The sequence below is a fragment of the Prenolepis imparis genome, unplaced genomic scaffold (genome assembly GCF_030444845.1).
Source record: "Prenolepis imparis isolate NDT839.2.m4 unplaced genomic scaffold, iyPreImpa1.0 SCAF_2, whole genome shotgun sequence".
Taxonomy (NCBI): Eukaryota; Metazoa; Arthropoda; class Insecta; order Hymenoptera; family Formicidae; genus Prenolepis; species Prenolepis imparis.
Genome location: NW_028141160.1, coordinates 18,874,490 through 18,892,088, shown reverse-complemented (window position 1 = coordinate 18,892,088; position 17,599 = coordinate 18,874,490). Strand labels below are relative to the sequence as shown.

The window sequence follows — 17,599 nt, the reverse complement described above, 5'->3', positions numbered from 1 at the left end:
GAATGCGGGAGATTATTCCGCGAGCATACTTCCGTATGCGTTCCGCGTAACGGAGCGTTGCAAGCCGTTTGTCCACGATTCGCCGACGTAATTGAAAAAGTTCTAGTAATAAGAACGCAGTTTTAGTCGTAAGGGGAGCATTAAAATTATTACTCTGTCGAAGAAATTTCGAAACTTCTGTGTCTGTATATAAGTCTCCCAACCACTTTTGTCCCATTCTTATAAAAGTTCTTTTCAATTTCAAATTTATCATTTATTACAGTTTCTATTTTTATTATTTTACTTGTTCTAATTTTATAACCGCAAACAATAAAAACTAAAAGCTTGTGAACTATAGTGTAATTAAATAACATTTAAAAAATCGGATTTTTTATATCAATTCAATATATTGTTAGCAAAATGCAAATATAATTTCTTTCGAAATTTTTTTCCTAAAACAAAAAGTTGGTTTTAAATTTATCAGAGAATTTATCATTAAAAATAAAAGTCGATGATATCGCGACGCCCCGTGTAAAAGATTTGCTTACATGCAATAGTGTATTGATACAACCTTCGAGAAATTGTCTTACAGAATTTCTATGAGAATCAACCTTGACATTCGGCTTGGGATTGCTGTGCCTACCTTACTATGACAGGTGGTCGTAGAGATATAACAGGTATAAAAGTAACGTCGCTTATATGTCCACAGACTATAACGGCATCTAACCGTCTGATTTAACGATCAGTAGGCTCACAATGAGAATTAGATACATCGACGATTGTCATTTAATTAGATAAAGGCGAAATTTATATAGCTGTTCGTATTACATATAATATGGCTTAACGTATTATAGCGATCGAGATGCACCGCATCTTATTAAGCTACCACTTAGATTTGCCAGCAGAACTCGGCACATTCCTTTGTGGTTTTACCAGTTAACTCTCCCGTGATGGTAATTTCAAAGAGTGTCTGAGAGAGACTCGCGCTTTGTCCAAAGTGGCAGTTGTTAATCGCGCGCGGTCCCTAATTTTCTCGTTAACGTGGAATACACAGCTGTATCGTGCTGTCATATTATTTTCCCATATTCGTGTAGACGAATTTAGGATTCCGCGGAGAGTGCGTTATTTTATCCTCTTAAATTTGCAACTCGGCGCACACTGCATATAGGGGCCAAAGCATCTTCATATTTTCTTGCCTTATACTATACATATAATATCGCATCGTTAACTTACTGAAATAATCTGACTTTGCATAATGTAGCATCGGAAAGCAATATTGTTGATAATGGCATATGGCTCTTTTAGCTTTTTTAAATTGCAAATAATAATCTATATCGTTCTACGAATATCTACATATGAATGTATAATAACTATATTACATCAAAAGTTAATTATTAGTGTTTTGGCATAATTATATCTTGTCAATAATTATACCAAAATCGCTTATTAATATTTTTGGCGTAATATATTTCTTAAATATATTCATACATAATACAGCACATTAGTGAATTATTTGCAATCCACTTTTAAAGATGTAGTCATTTTAGACATTAATAATGCAGTGATGACGTTATCAACGATTACGATCGCTTCCCGATGCTACATTGTGCAAAGTCAGACTATTTCAGTGTGTGTTAGCGATTCAACTTGTATAAATAAGACAAGAATATAAGATAATAATATAAGACAAGAAAATATGAAGATTGGCCCTATATGCAGTTTAAAAGAATAAAATAATACACTCTTCGCGGAATTATCTACATAAATATAATAATATATGTATATGTATATATGAGATATATAATAAGTAGATTAATCAAAATTGTCAGCTTGTTCACTTATTTAGTATGCAATATTAACCGTATATTTAATACTTGTACCTATATCGACTCTATTCAATCATTATTTATTGTGAAATTTTTCCCACCAGGAAGCAGCTATACTTATTTACGAATGTAAGCACTTCAGACTACGCAAAGTTAAAGCGACAGAAGTGCGTTATCTCCTACTCCATCTATAGTATCGCTGTATCCGGAGGCAAAAGAAATGAAATAGCAAAGTTACGGTACTCGATTTAAAAAAAACCGGTTCTTTAATTTCCTGCTAATGCGTTTAGGGACTTGATAATTCTCAGTAATTATCCATAACCCATTAAAATAGGATTGAACTCTATAACAGATAATTTCCGTTTTATATATGTAACTATCAATGTCTTTCAATAAATTAATTTTTTAATTTTATTTTTTTATATATTTTATATTCTTTTATATTTTTATATATTTAGTATTTTTTTTAATGTATTGAGATAATATATTTGAATATGAATATGAAATATAATAATTTATACTTATTTTAATTTACTCAGAATTATTTTCTTTGAACATTATTTTTCTTGAACACTTCAGAAAAGGATGTGTCTGTAATTTAACGTCAGAAAATAAACGTCCGCCTGCGTAGAATTGAAATTACGTTCTTCACGAGGTTCGTCCGCGGACATCATCTTCAGCAGGAAAGGGATAAATAAAACGTTGCGACACGCTACAATTAATCATCGGTCCTGCGGATTTTAGCGAGATTACGTAACAATTTCTCAAACGATATTCGTGTCCTCGTATCGATTACCATGGATATATAACTGTCAGTGCAGGTTACGGTTAGCATGCGAATATTATTGATCGATAGCATCGTTACCTCGTAAAGATGTCACATTTGATATAACGATTATTGCGTAATTTGAAGGAAATATACGGGGCTGCGCCAGATGGAATTGATAATTTCAGGGCCGATATCACGCGCGAGCAAATCGCGCAATTGCCTGGCAAATTGAAGGAGGGTCGGCATTCGGCCTTATTTTTAGTCCATACACGGTGTCTCTCAGTACAAATATCACGCGTACATGTAAATATTAAAGGTCATATTTAAAACGAAAGAAAACGACATTTGTTTCAACATTAAATGCTGGAATTGTATAAGCAAAAATTAAAGGTCAGATAACAAATCTTTAGTTCTTGTTAAATCTCACACAAGTAAGCTGCATTTTAACACATTTTTTTTATGTATGCGTTTGTAATTTTAATCAATAAGATGTCTAAGATTAAGAAATGCAAAGTATATCATCGTAAGAAAAACTAGTACCATTAATCCATAACCCAGAGAAAGTAGCGTGCATGTAATAGAACGGCGCTGTTTTTCTAACCAACGAATATCTTTTTTCGCTTATTCTGATTTGTCTTTTATGAGTGTATGAGAAGTATATAGATAAAATCCGAGATTATTTGATTTTACTTATTATACAACATTGATATGAATATATTAAAATCTTTGCTTTAATTATAAATAATATAGAAATAATAGAATATTTTCGTAAAACTCGCAGTTTAACAGATGGCTTTGTATACGTTTCGCATATTGTATAAAGAATACACATTTTGACTTCTATATTGACAAAACTTTTATCCATGATTTTTATTCGAGAGAAATGTTTTGCTTTTTGTCGGATTAAAATTGTATTAATTGCTATATGTTTTGGCAAATGTTTTAATTTATTTAGATATACATATATAAATAGGTAAATTTTCGTGTGAGAATAAAATATCTCGGGCAATCTAATTCAGCTAATTTTAATTATATATAGTAACTTTATTATATTCACTTTAATTATGTTTTAATTATTTTATGAGTTCCCCGCTAACGAATACGTTGGATTAATATCATAAATCATTGTCGCGATCTAAGCATCTTTATGATCATATCCGATGCTTCCGCCTTTCTTAATTACTTGCTTGTCACGATTGCTGTCACTTTATACTGTGTAAATATTTTAATACCGAGCATCATTTAGAGGTTCTTACAATGAATATGAACTTGGATTCAATTTTCTTTATCCTTTGTCTGCGTCACAGAATTAGAATGAAAGGGACGAGAGTTAATTGAAGTTAGGTAACTTAAATTACACCGGTGCAAGCGTATAGCTGCAATCTTAACGTGCATTGGCCAAGTTTGCATGCCTATAGTCACCGATCGATATACATACCAGATTTTATCTAAAAATTCATAGAATGTATAGCGAGCAACACGTTCGTGACTGATGGTGAAACGTAACACCGAGGCATAATATTTAACCGAATCAAAGCGAATAATGGCACAAGACACGAGCGTTATATTGACAATCGTGAAAATATTATTAAAATCCATATTTCTTCAATCTTAGCGCCTTGATAAAATATTTTATCAATATCATCATGTGGTCTAAACAATTTTTTCTATAATAGCCTTATTACTTTATAACGCGGTGTTTCTTTAAGAAAATAACGAAATTCATCGCGTAAACAGACAGAAAATGCTCAACTTGCGACTTCATATCGGACATTTGTTCGCAGGAAATGTAACTAACGAAAAGCGTGTCGCGAATATCTCATTAAAAGATATTCTTAATCTATGCGCACCTACCTGTTGTCTCTATTGAAACATCGGCGGAACGCTTCCTGAGAATGATCGAACGATTTGCGGAAAATTCGCGCGTGAAAATCGATTTATCCACGCGAGGAGAGACAACACGGCGATTGACTCTTTCGCGTTTAAGTATTTGTTTTGTCGCTCGAAAAAAAAAAAAAATTGATTCGCGAGTCGATTTCTTTCCTCGGAAAACAGTAACGTTATATTTTGGAGAAAAACTTGTGTGTGTCGCAAACACCACAACAGCCGAGCACCAACTGACGCGAAACGCGACTGCTCGCCGGACGAGACGGTATCTTGCTATAGATGGCGTCTATTGCTCAGTGTGCGATTGGCCAACGGTTCGGTATTTGCAGGTGGGTACATACATACGTGTGTATGTGCATGCATAGCATATGTGTACAATGAGGCACGTTAATGGTGTGCACCTGTGCAGATGCACTTGCAATTAAGGTAGACGTATCATTCAGGGCCGGATCATATAAATCATTATTAGATCTCGAATTAAGACGATGGTTACATTGGAGACGTTTTATAGAAAAATATGTAATAATAATGGATAAATAATAATGATTAATTAATGATTAATGAATGCATAATAACAGATGTGAATAAATAATTAGTACGAAACGTGATTGCTCACTTGAGCTTAAATAATCCTTATTTCAGCAAAGTTTTTATCTAACGAATTTATCAAGACTTGATTTTTCTTATCACAATTTCTTGTTTCAAACATAAATATCTTCGTGCCTATTTGTTAGACTTTTTTGTTAAACTAATCATACTTTGTTAAAAATATTGTCATAAATAAATATATAGTATATATACACAATATTAATATATTATATGTATATTATATAAAATATATAACAAAATTTATGTGTAAGCTAATTCATGTATTAATATTATATTCATTTTTGACACGATGAGCATACAAGTCATGTACAAAATACACGGCGTAAGAATAATTTAGAGTGAATAGAATGGACATGGCGCTAAAGTACCGGAGGAGGCGGTAGTTTATTTGCAACAGTATCATTAACGCACCGCACTGTACACCTACGCCATTACACACATGCGATATACGGTACGTATGTATGCATATACATGCGTGCTTGTTTGTCAATATAGTATGGCCACGCAAGTGCATATACCTTTTGACGACGTTTTGAAATGATGAATGAACGAGATGCAATCGCACGCGGCCATATACACGATTGTTTTGTACCCTTTGTATCTTAAAATATCTTTGTTTTTCTTTAATTGCGCTATTGTTCGAATGTCCGTCTTTCATATGCAATAAGATAGAGATATAACATATATATTTTTTGCCAGCGTAAAATATTGGCGTCATTTCAATTTGCCTCAATAAAAAATTAAACGCAATGCTTAATTAGTGTAATATCACAACTAATAAAATGTAAAGATAACATTTTTTTTTCAAATTTTGTTAATTATAAATGCTATTATTAAAAATAAGCTCTTATTAAATTAAACAAGAAATATTACCAAATAAGAAATATATTACACATTTATTAAAAAGCACATCTTCATTATAAATGTATACATTATATCTATATTGGTATTCAATACTAATCAATAGCAGCATTATTTCTTCTAAAGATTGTAAATAAATATCTGAATTATAGTCTTCAGTGTTAATTCTCAGAAGGAGGAAGTAATCGTTATGTAACAAAACAAGAATTTTAATAGAACTCAGTGTCCAAAGTGTGAAAAATAACTTTCGTCACCACTCATAAAGGGTGAAAACAATACATTTATTCATCCACATTGTTTAAATTGTACATTACTAATAATCGAAATTACACTAATTCGTCACGAAATTGTTACAAAATATTACAGAACACATGATTTTTTATTTTATTTTCACGAAAGCAATAAGGAGCCTTTATCTTTTGTGGATTTTATTTTCATGTTTTTTAATTATACTGAAACAATACAAGCGCGCGCTACGCGCGCACCATTCTTTAATTTTATATTTTAAAAAAATGATATTTAAAAAAAAATAATATAAAGTTTATATACTTCTTAATATAAAGTTTGTTTGAACTCGATAAATATTTTTTGACAGAAATCAGCTGATTAAAGCGTTAATTTGCTAATTCAATTTTAAAATAATATGTTATAAAAATTAAAATAGTGTAATATGTTGTAAATAATATGTTATCACACTTTATTCTCGATTAATATTTTTTGACAGAAATCAGCTGATAACTAAATAGCATAATAAAATAGCATGTTAAGTAAATTCTCGAAAGTCTCGAAGTATTGTTGCCTCTTTTCCACGATGCTAATTAACTGTTTTGATATGCGTTGTGTGTTATATTCATATAACATCGAGAGGCTGTCATCGCAAGGGTTAACAGTTAAATAGTTAGTCCAAAATAAAATTAAATAAAATAAGAATATGTTTTAAATAATATGTTATAATGTTTAAAACTCGATTAATATTATAACATATTATTTAAAATATATTATTGTTTTATTTAATTTTATTTTAGACGAACTGCTAACCCTCGCGATGACAGCCTCTCGATGCTATATAAATATAACACACAACGCGTATCGAAGTTAATCAGCATCGCGGAAAAGAGGCAACAATACTTCGAAGCTTTCGAGAATCGACTTAATGTCTTTTTTTAGAAAGGAATAAATTTGCATTTTCTCTCTCTCTTTCTTTTTTAGATTATAAGCATTTTGTTTCAATCAATTGATTAAAAACAATACGAAAAAAATGCATTATATATTAATTTATCAATAAAATCGATATTATATTTATACGAACTTTTTTTTACTTCGACAAGATAATACGTCTTTTAAACACTATCTCTAACTCCTTATCGTATACTACGCACATTTGATAATATCGAACTATTGTATGCATCGCCATTCCTTTTATGAGTAAACAGCTATAATTGATGCTCGAGTGTTAATGCTTTGTGAGCATGCAGGATGCGTTCGTAAGTATGCGTGCCAATGCAAGTGTATTGCGAAATTGCGAAATACGCTGATCCGCGCGCGAATATCATGCTGAGATATCTGATGTTGGAAGGATAACACCGTGGATTGAATATTGAATTAGAAAAACAACGGATTTCCTAATTGTTTAAAAGATTACGCGGTGATCAATTTATCAAATTTTGACAGAAAGCTATTAATCATACTAATATAATTTAGCTTAATACATATATAAAATTTATATGTATAATGAAAAGAAAAATAATATTATTGGAAATATAGAAATATAATAAAATTATAAATAATCTTTTCTTTTACAGTAATTCATAATTGTAAAAGCATAATACAATTACAAATATATGTGTGTTGTATCATTTTCTTAATATAATAAATATGAGATACTCAGAAAAAATTCAAGAATAATAAGATTAAATTTATTATTATTCCATTACGGATTAAATGCAGTTAGAAATAGTTTTCATATTTGTTACACAAAAATAATATAATTATTTATTAATTGAAATGTGCGCAAGCATAAAACTTGCAAAAATATGTATATGTGTGTGATTCTATTTATGAGCAAAAGATTTTTATATGCTAAAAAATATAATTATCACTCCAGAGTATATAGTAGCAGATTCAATTTATATTAGTGCTTAATAGATTTATATTATAAACATATAAACATACTTAATGTTTGTTTTAACTGTATAGAGGAAATATGATGTAAAAGGTACTTATTACAGTTACTTCCGGTAATTGGGAAAGTATTAAAACATATTCTTAGATGCGTATAATTAACTGGATATCTGATTTATCATTGCGTAAACACAGAACAATCTCTAGTATTTTCATATACGATGTGAATGACGCGTTTTTGAACGATATACATTTTACAAAGCGCATGTATGTCAAGTTACTTTTTTTTGCAGAACCTATTTGATATGATTTTTAACATTTGAATAGAAACGAGACATTTTTTACATAACGTTGATCGTATTTGCTTCTTTTCAATGTTATACATCTAAACTAATTGTAAGTTATATTTAAAATGGCTTATGCAGAATTTACTATAACACGCTTTTTTATTCTTTTACACTATTCTATGAAACATGTAAATTTGCATAAACTCATTTTAATGGCTAATAATCGTACAGAGGATCTACTTGTTATAGACATGAAACAAAATAGTCACGAACGTTGCATATGGAACACAACTATGTGGAGCGATAAAGAAAGACAGCGATATATGTAATAGAGATTATTCTCGGTCGGGCAAGTAACCTTTTTTAATCGAGTTGACCCTAGCTGACGATTAAACAAATTGGAAAGGTCTCGTCGGATGTCGGAACGAAAACCTTTCATATAATTTATGACATCAGCAAATATTTCGAAAATATTAAGGATCAGCGGATAAGAGTCGCCAGAAATATCTTGATGCTCTACTTTAAGTCATATTTATTATGTACAAAATATTTTAATAATTTGTTGGAAAAAATTAAATTATATTTCTGTAGAAAAATGAGTATATAATAGTGCCAAAACAGATTTATAAAGACGTACATAAACGAATAGAGAAAAAAGCATATTCGTAGATTTCAACGCCATCAATCACATGCACGTTATGTATATTCATTTTTAAAAGGCACGATACCCTATTTATACAAGTCAAAGTATGTAATGATGCTCTCGTGACTACTTTACGTAGACCCCGAGGGAACTTTTAGATGATCGTTTTAATTTTCTCACTTTTCCTTCCTGACAGTATTGTTAAATCTAAAGAGATATCTAGATTTGTTAACTAGCTGTTTTTAATTTTTTCTTTGTTATATCCTTGTTATATCCTTAGTTGTTAAATTATTTTATTGTTATCACTGAAAAATTGTTGATATCTTTGTTATGCATATAATAATTTATTGGTCAATCATATATGTATATCAATTGTTAAATATTTTTGACATCAGTTTATATCCATAACTAAATGTACTTAACAGCAATTACATCGTGTATTATAATTGTGAATACGTATGAATAAAGTTAAATTGCATATCAAGCGTCAAATATAGAAATACTTTTCACGACACGATATAATCTGTGTCATGGCACAACAATAGTGTTTCTGATAAGCGACGATTTAGAAAATAGATAAATAATGGTTATTTTTCATATTGTCATATCATGAAAAAGTAACGCGGAACAATCGTTGTAATCTAATCTCGACACGATGAATCTACGTTTTAATCTGGATTTTGAAAGAGGGATCAAAATTAAAAAAAAATATGTAACTATCAAGTTTTTATCTCGATTGGTTGTCTAGTAACATCGATAACTCGTAAAGTTATTGAGGAAAAAAACGAAAAAACATTTACGTTTAATTAAGTACGGCATGTTTTTACGTATTAATTGAATTATTCGCACGAATATATAATACGATACTTTCTTCCTTCAAATATTTCTCTTCCGGGGTTTTCCCCACTCCTCTATTTACCAATTTCTCTTCATCTGCCAATCGTTCTTTTCCTCATTCACACGAAGTAGTTATGCAACGCGAGAAAACGTGCCTTGCACAGCAAGGATATCCGGATGTAGCATCTTCTTGCTAAATGCCAAATATATTTAACAATAAGGTAATTTAGATAAGTCCAATTTGTCTGCGTATGACGTAAACGACAGACCGCACACGCACGATCGTGCTGTGCATCTTTAAAGTAATATCTTCACTGAAAAAAAACTACTGAATTCAAATAAATATCTAATTCAATAGTTCCCTTCACACACTTGTTTGAAACAAGCAAATATTTATTTGTTTTGAAAAAAGATTTCTTACATCAACTAAATATTTTTTCACGGCAAATCAACATTGCTTGTTTCAAACAAGTGATATATCAAAGAGTATTTAAATAAACATTTACTTGAATTATTAAATAATTTTTTTTCAGTGTTGGAACATATTATATGCAAATGAGGAGTAAAGAGCAGATGTAATAATAATCTCTTATCTTTGCTAAAATTTGCACTCTTTTTCAGGATTTCGATATAATTTCGATAGAATCCTGATGGCTCTTTTCCAAAGAATTTTAGATTAGTTAAAAAAAAATTCTAAAAAGATTAAGTGTAAGAAAAATTCGAAAATATGGAGTGTCAATTTTATGTTCATTTATAATATATTTCAAGTAGATCTAATTTGAATTTTATATTTTTCGATATAATTCTTAATATGCTTTACGATAATTAATATGCTATATTTTTCGATATAATTCTTAATATCTGAAACGAAAAAAAAATGAACAAAATTAAATTTCCAAAGAAAATTTCTGTTAAATATTAGTCGTATATTTCAAGAATTAAGGAAAATATGGCATCTATATTGATATCGAAAGAGGTATCAGTAATTCTTATCGCGCGCGATTCTTATCGGCTCTATTTATCAATAATTTTTAAGTATAGTCTTTATTTATCAAAATTATTTTAAGCGTAAAGATAACGCGTTGTAATTTAGATGATATATGTTTTCAAGATATATGAATTATTACCAATGTGAGTCTTATTCGCAGACAAGAATCTACTTGTTATATATAATTAGATTATCATTATAAATAGAACTGAAATAGAGCGAAGATTATTTGTATCAGCCGATAACGATCACACTTCTTTGTATAACCATAATGATAAGTGCGTATAATACGAACTCGCTAAATCTACCGTCAATCGTCAGCAATCATGAAATAAACAAGACAAAGATTAAGATAACATAAATTGCAAATTAATTGATTAATTATTTGTCTTTTATAAGTACCCCCTAAAACTGATATATTTCCACGTGATATTAATACAATAGATTTTTGCAATGGCAAGTATTTTATAAAATTTATTTCCTATATCACAGTAAATAAGAAATTATAAAATTAATTTAATTATACAATATATAATTAATATTTTTTTATCTTATATATACTTCAAAATCGCTGCACAAAGATGTGCAGAATAATAAGAGTTCCAAAAAGCAGTTTCTTATTTACCAGAAGATTTTCACACGACTTTCCCCTCGCATAGCTTAATGCTTAGTATGTCACTGCCGCGAGCTGTAGAATTGAAAGCGCAAATTGCTGGTTTTGATCGCGATATATGTATAAGAGATGCCTTTATTTTAAATGTATTCAAATTGTCTCTACTTTACGTGAGACAATTATGAATGACGAGCGCGAGATACGCGTATCGAAACAATCTCTCAAAGGTCGGTATACGCGCGCAATAAATTTAGCTCGTAAAAGGTGCGATCTAGTGATTATAATTTACGTTTGAGTATCTTTTTTTGAATACAGATTTCAATTTCAAATCAGTGATCGATTGCGCGGCAATTATCGCTCCCTTCGGCAGCTAGATGTTAACGCCTAACGATCAGGAAGGATAGCGGTTATGATGAAAGATTCATCAGGTACAGTATATAAGTAATATATCGGAAACAACTTGCGAGATAACATCCGTGATTCGTTCTGCGACGTACGATTGGCATATATCGAGCGGTCGTCTTTACTTCCTAGCAGAACACCCAGAAATTCTATTTGCTGAACTGAATATTTAGTTTTAATTCTTTCATCTAACGCGCATCTTATAACGAACATAATGTATCCAAAAATTATTTAAATTCAATGAAATTTGTTCTCTTTCGAAATATATACACAGAGAGAATTTTTTCCCTTAGAATTTATCCTGAAAATCATGGTAATTGTGAGACACTATAATATAAAAAAATTTTTATGAGAATTTCTCTGATTAATATTTATCACAATAAAAAATAATATCTATCACAATAAAATATAAAATATGTTTGATTAATTTTACCATATATAGTTTAATAAAATTAATCAAACATTTTATATTTTATTTTGATAGATACCTATTATTATTTTTTATTGTGATAAATATTAATCAGAGAAATTCTCATAAAATTTATTCCATATCATATTGTCCAACGATTACCATGATTTTCAGAGTAAATTCTAAGAGAAAATTCTGCCTGTGTACGTGCGTGCATTTTTTTATTATAATTTTTTTATTATAAACGCTCATCATCTTTATAATGTAGGTATATTTATCCAATTATTTACATAAAATCAAGTTTTATTGTTATCAAACACAGAAAAGATATTAGATTTAAAGGGATTAATAAAATAAAAATATAATTAATAAATCTTCTTCTCTAATAAATATTCTTAGTGTATAATTAATAAATCTTTTAATTCTAATGTTATTAAATATATGAAAATTAATAAACAGTATGTACTAAAATATTTAAAATTATTAAATAATATCATCAATTCATTCTTTGACAGATCAGAGGAATTGCGAATCGGGAAAATTCAATCGGAACAGATCGATTCACGCGCATCGAACAATTTATGAAACGTACACGCGAAGTGGGATATTATTATTATAGTGCGCAAAGCGAGACGAGTAGTATCCACGATTTATAGCACTTGTTTGCCGTTATGTACCGCGGATTGGATATGGAAATAGATTATTATACGCGATAAAGAATGACGCGTTGGGGGATAAATGCAGAGGGAGGGCGAGAAGAAGAGGAAGAAGAAACATACGCATATATATATATATATATATATATATATATGTACTGCGAAACATCTTCTGTTAAGAGGCCTCAAGGCGTGGGTCGTTTTATCGTTCCGGGGCCCTCCGGTTCTATAGGCTCAGGCCTTTCGATATGATACAGAGAGCTTGATACAGCGTGGCGATAAACAGAATTAAAGGCGAATCTCCTTCCCCTCCCCCCGAATCGATCAAATTTTGTTCGTGTCGGAGAAGCGCGGGTATTGGATAAATATAAATGAAAAGCCGCGGTATTGATTGCGACAACGGAGAAAATGAAAGTTTCATTTTAACAACACACACATCATATGTACGTGCGCCGTTTCGCACTCGTTGCGTTTCTCGTTCTTTTGCAATTTTCTCGTTTCATTGCAACCGCCTCATTTTTAGATATAAAGACTTAGCACTATGTACTTTCTATATAATTCTATAATTCTATATGTTGGATCGACACCGCGTAAACACATAGAGAACCGAGGATTTTCTTTTCTTTCTGTTCTTTGCACTATATCTTTCTGAAGACTTTGGCCCGTATTATGAGCTCGCATCTATCTCTAGATGTACCTCTAAAGTTAGAGGCGCAGATAAATGTACATCTAAAATCAATCATATATTTATCGCACATTTAGAGCTTACATCTATCTCTTAGATGTGTCTCTAAAGTTAGAGGCGCAAATAAATGTACCCAAGGGCACATTTATCGAGAGTAGCATAAATGTGCTATAAATGTGGTACAAAATTGGTTTTTTAGGCGATTTCCTCTAGATGCGCCGCTAAATGTGCGCTTATAATATCGCCACATTTATCGTGACACGTTTAGAGACACATCTAGAGATAGATGTGCGCTCATAATATCGCCACATTTATCGTGGTACATTTAAAAGTACATCTAGAGATAGATGTGAGCTCATAATACGGGCCTTTATGTTTCTTTATATCGTTCATCGAGCAAGTGGGCGATTTTTTTCGGATTCACGAAGGTCGCGCTATTTAGGTCCATGACATACAAAAATTCATAAGCAGTAAGCAAATCGACATTATTCATTTGTTTACTGTTTATATCTCACAATCGATCCATGAAAATATTTGACGTGTTTGGCTCACTGTTTATGTCTTATTGTTTATGTTTTAGTATGCCAAGAGCGCAATTGTTAAGAGAAAACACGTGCGAGCGTGTTGACGAATAGAGTTTCGGTTTCGAAATATTTCTGACCTAAGCGTAAGCTAGATAGTCCAGGTGAAAGCAATGCACCTGAGTGAAAGTCAAATTCATCGCGGCCGTCTCTCTCGGAACATTTATAAGTGTCATTAATCGGCAGGATGAAAAAGTTAATGACAAGGCCGATGCAGTGGGTTTGATGCGCCGCGCAAATCAACGCCGACGCAGATTTGAAAGCGAAAGGATCGTTCTTCGATATAATATGTATACATACGTAATCAGGGTACTATGCTTCTTTTTCTATAATTTTATTCGAATTAATAATGCACGGTTAAAACCGAGAAATTACTCAGGAATCTTAATGAGTAATTTCTGATGTATTACTATATTTTATTAATGGGAGGAATGTTAAATACTCTAGCAGGCATATATTGTATTATGAAATAAGTATTATGGAATAAATATATACATATTTTAAATCAATGATTAAAAAAAATCGGTAAGATAATTTCAAAAATTAGATTTCTTTAGAAGTTTGTCTATTAAGGAAAAATCGATTCTAAATACGTGCAGATTGTAAAAAATATTCTAATCACTTTAAAAAATTTTTTAGACCACTCTGTATGCATGTGTTAACAATAATTGTCAGCTTTTAAATTCACGAATGGTAATAAAATGCAATCGTTATAAAAATAAATTATTGAACTCAAAGATAATTGACGATTTAGCTATTGCATGTGCAATAAGCTGTAAGCTATATTAATATTAAAATGAAATCGATTTTTCGATCGAAAAATTTGTTATCGTTTTCCTGAATTAATCATTTGCGATGCTAGTTATATAGTTTAATGATGCGATAATTATTCTATTTTTATAATATATAATTCTCAGATATTTATATCATAGACATGTTTTTTTTTTATTTCAAGCATTTGCAACAGACACTAATTTCTAGTAACTAAGAGAAATTCAACTCATTTTACACTTTATTCTTTGTGCACATAGTGCGCTTCAAAATTGCAGAATATAATTTTTAAAAAATCTATTTATATCAATAGAATTTAATTTGCAAAAAGTTTGCAAAAATACAAATTTTTAATCGTTTGTAATTTAAAAAGCATTGGTCCTTCGAAAGATATTTTTGTTAAGACAAAAATGACTCCAAAAATTGATCGCAAAATTCGTGATAAAAAGATAACTAGCGTCTCAAACGTCTTGTATAAATTAAAATCAGATAAAAAAATATTTTCGTGTAGAAGTAAACGAATTGTACAACGCGGCCCGGCACGATGCACTCGCGCATTCCCGATACGTGTCGCTGCGATCAATTCACGTTAACCGATGCCCCGCATTCCACCTGTCAGAATCAGAAGGTGGCTTCGCGTACATTCACAGATATAGAAAAAAAAAAGCGCGATGAGAGAAGAGAGAAAAAGTAGCAGCGAGGCGATCCGCAAAATACGATCAGCCTGAAAAATTCTTATTGTCTCAATATGGTAGTGGCTCGCGTGCACGTACACACACGTCTACATACGCATGTACAGGCACACATACATGTTCATGTACGCGGAGATATGCACGTACGATACGGATTGTATGTACTTGAATCAAATCTTACCGTTTTAACAGCCATCGTCCATCGACTGGCCACGCCGCATTCTCGCTGCGATTTTCTCACGGTGGACGGAATCTGTCCGGAATCGCAGCTCACTCCCAAACTTCGAAGGCAGCTCCAGGTCGATGCCGATCCTTGCGTTTCGCGTCCACCTTCGCTCCTGGCCCACGCGTGTCAATAATTGTTGTTCGCGCAGCCTTGCTTCACTTTGTTTTCAAAGCGTAAAGGAGAATCGTGGTAGACGTTCGAACACGCACTACGATCGCGAGTAATCGCGCACGACGCGACGTCACGAATTAAAAAACCTCAAAGAATGCAAGTTCTGTGTATGTACAACGACGCGAAAGGACGAGGCATACCGATCACTCGAGCTAGCGACGCTCGCCACAACATAACTGGATGTTACTTGGTGGGGGAACTGAACCGTCGTGAAGAAAGACGCGCAGGGAAGAAGAGGAAAGGGGCCGCGTAAGTAGGGGTAGGGCGTGGGACAGTAGAATTAAAGAGAGAGGGGAAAGGCCTTTTATACCCGACATGAGTAGGAGGAAGAATGATCGGTAGATAGAGATATACAAACGGCATCATATTTAACCATTTCCGGCCAACATTACAAAAATGCAAAATTTATGCTCTCTTTCTGTTTTTTTTTTTTTATAGCAATTGCAAAAGTATAATGTAATAAATGTAAATAATATTATACGGTAATATAATAAATGTAAATAATATTATACGGTATAATGTAATAAATGTAAATAATATTATACAGTAATGTAATAAATGTAAATAATATTATACAGTAATTATTTGGCATATCTCACGCGCGACTTTCTTTAAGACACAATTATTCGAAATGGATGAAAATGTTTGATTAATCTATATCACTCTTTTCTTTTGTATATTTTAATTTTAAATACCAGAAACGTGTAATTCTCTTTAGCAAAGCATAATTACCTTAATACATGTATATAAATCTAAAGATGAGATATTTATGTTACTTAAACAATTTCAAACTGTCAAACAAATTTTACATAAGTCAATTCACAGAGCTTAGAACATTTATATGCACTGAAAAAAGAATAGGACTTTAATGTATTCAATACTGAGACAGTAGATATCTCGTGTGTTTCTGTTATCATATCTTCTTGCTATGTTCTTACACTAATAAAATATAGATAATTTTAAAAGAGAAAGAGAGAGAGAGAAAAAGGGAAAAACATAATGGCTGCATAAATATTTAAAGTCAATATATAAATGGATTAGATAAATCGAAAGATATCCATGTTTTCCTCATGTCTTAGATCCCATTGCGTAATGTTGTCCATCCAATTAACAGTATAAATATATACACCGTCTATATAAATCCTGTTATAAGATCGCGTGATTTCTGCTCCGATAAAAACATCGCGAATTAATCTTTCATTTATCGAACAAACGCGAGTCTCGAGACTGATGACGTCAAAATATTTAATTTTATTCTATCTCGCTTTATTTACTTTTATTCTTGTCTCAGCTTCGTCCGGATGAGCCACGAACAAGATTTATAGAATAATGCTTGGAAGAAACAAAGCCAGGTTTCAGACCAGGATTCGTTATGAGATAACGATCCCGAATATATATATATAAATATATAAATATATATCTCCAAAAATCAATTTTATCTTAGCGTTTTATACATTCTCATGTGATTTTGAAAGTACAATAAAAAATTCATCATTGCCCTAAATCACTCGAAATTATTCTCGGAATTTTGGAATATATAATGTTACAAAGATCGTTATTATATATAATTTTATATTAAGATATTA

The 17,599-nt window shown here is 31.2% G+C and overlaps 1 protein-coding gene across 3 annotated transcripts in view; it reads right to left on the bottom strand.

Annotated features, from left to right (window-relative positions):
* Positions 1-17,464, bottom strand: part of LOC145932525 (uncharacterized) — a 51,435-nt gene extending 33,971 nt beyond the window's left edge. For 2 of the 3 annotated variants that reach the window (XM_083031517.1, XM_083031519.1), the window contains exon 1: positions 4,429-4,702. The gene's annotated coding sequence lies outside the window, so the exon portion shown is untranslated. Of the gene's footprint in view, positions 1-4,428; positions 4,703-15,797 lie in introns of those variants that run through there. The other variant, XM_083031518.1, reaches the window with a different exon arrangement.
* Positions 17,465-17,599: the final 135 nt, after the last annotated feature.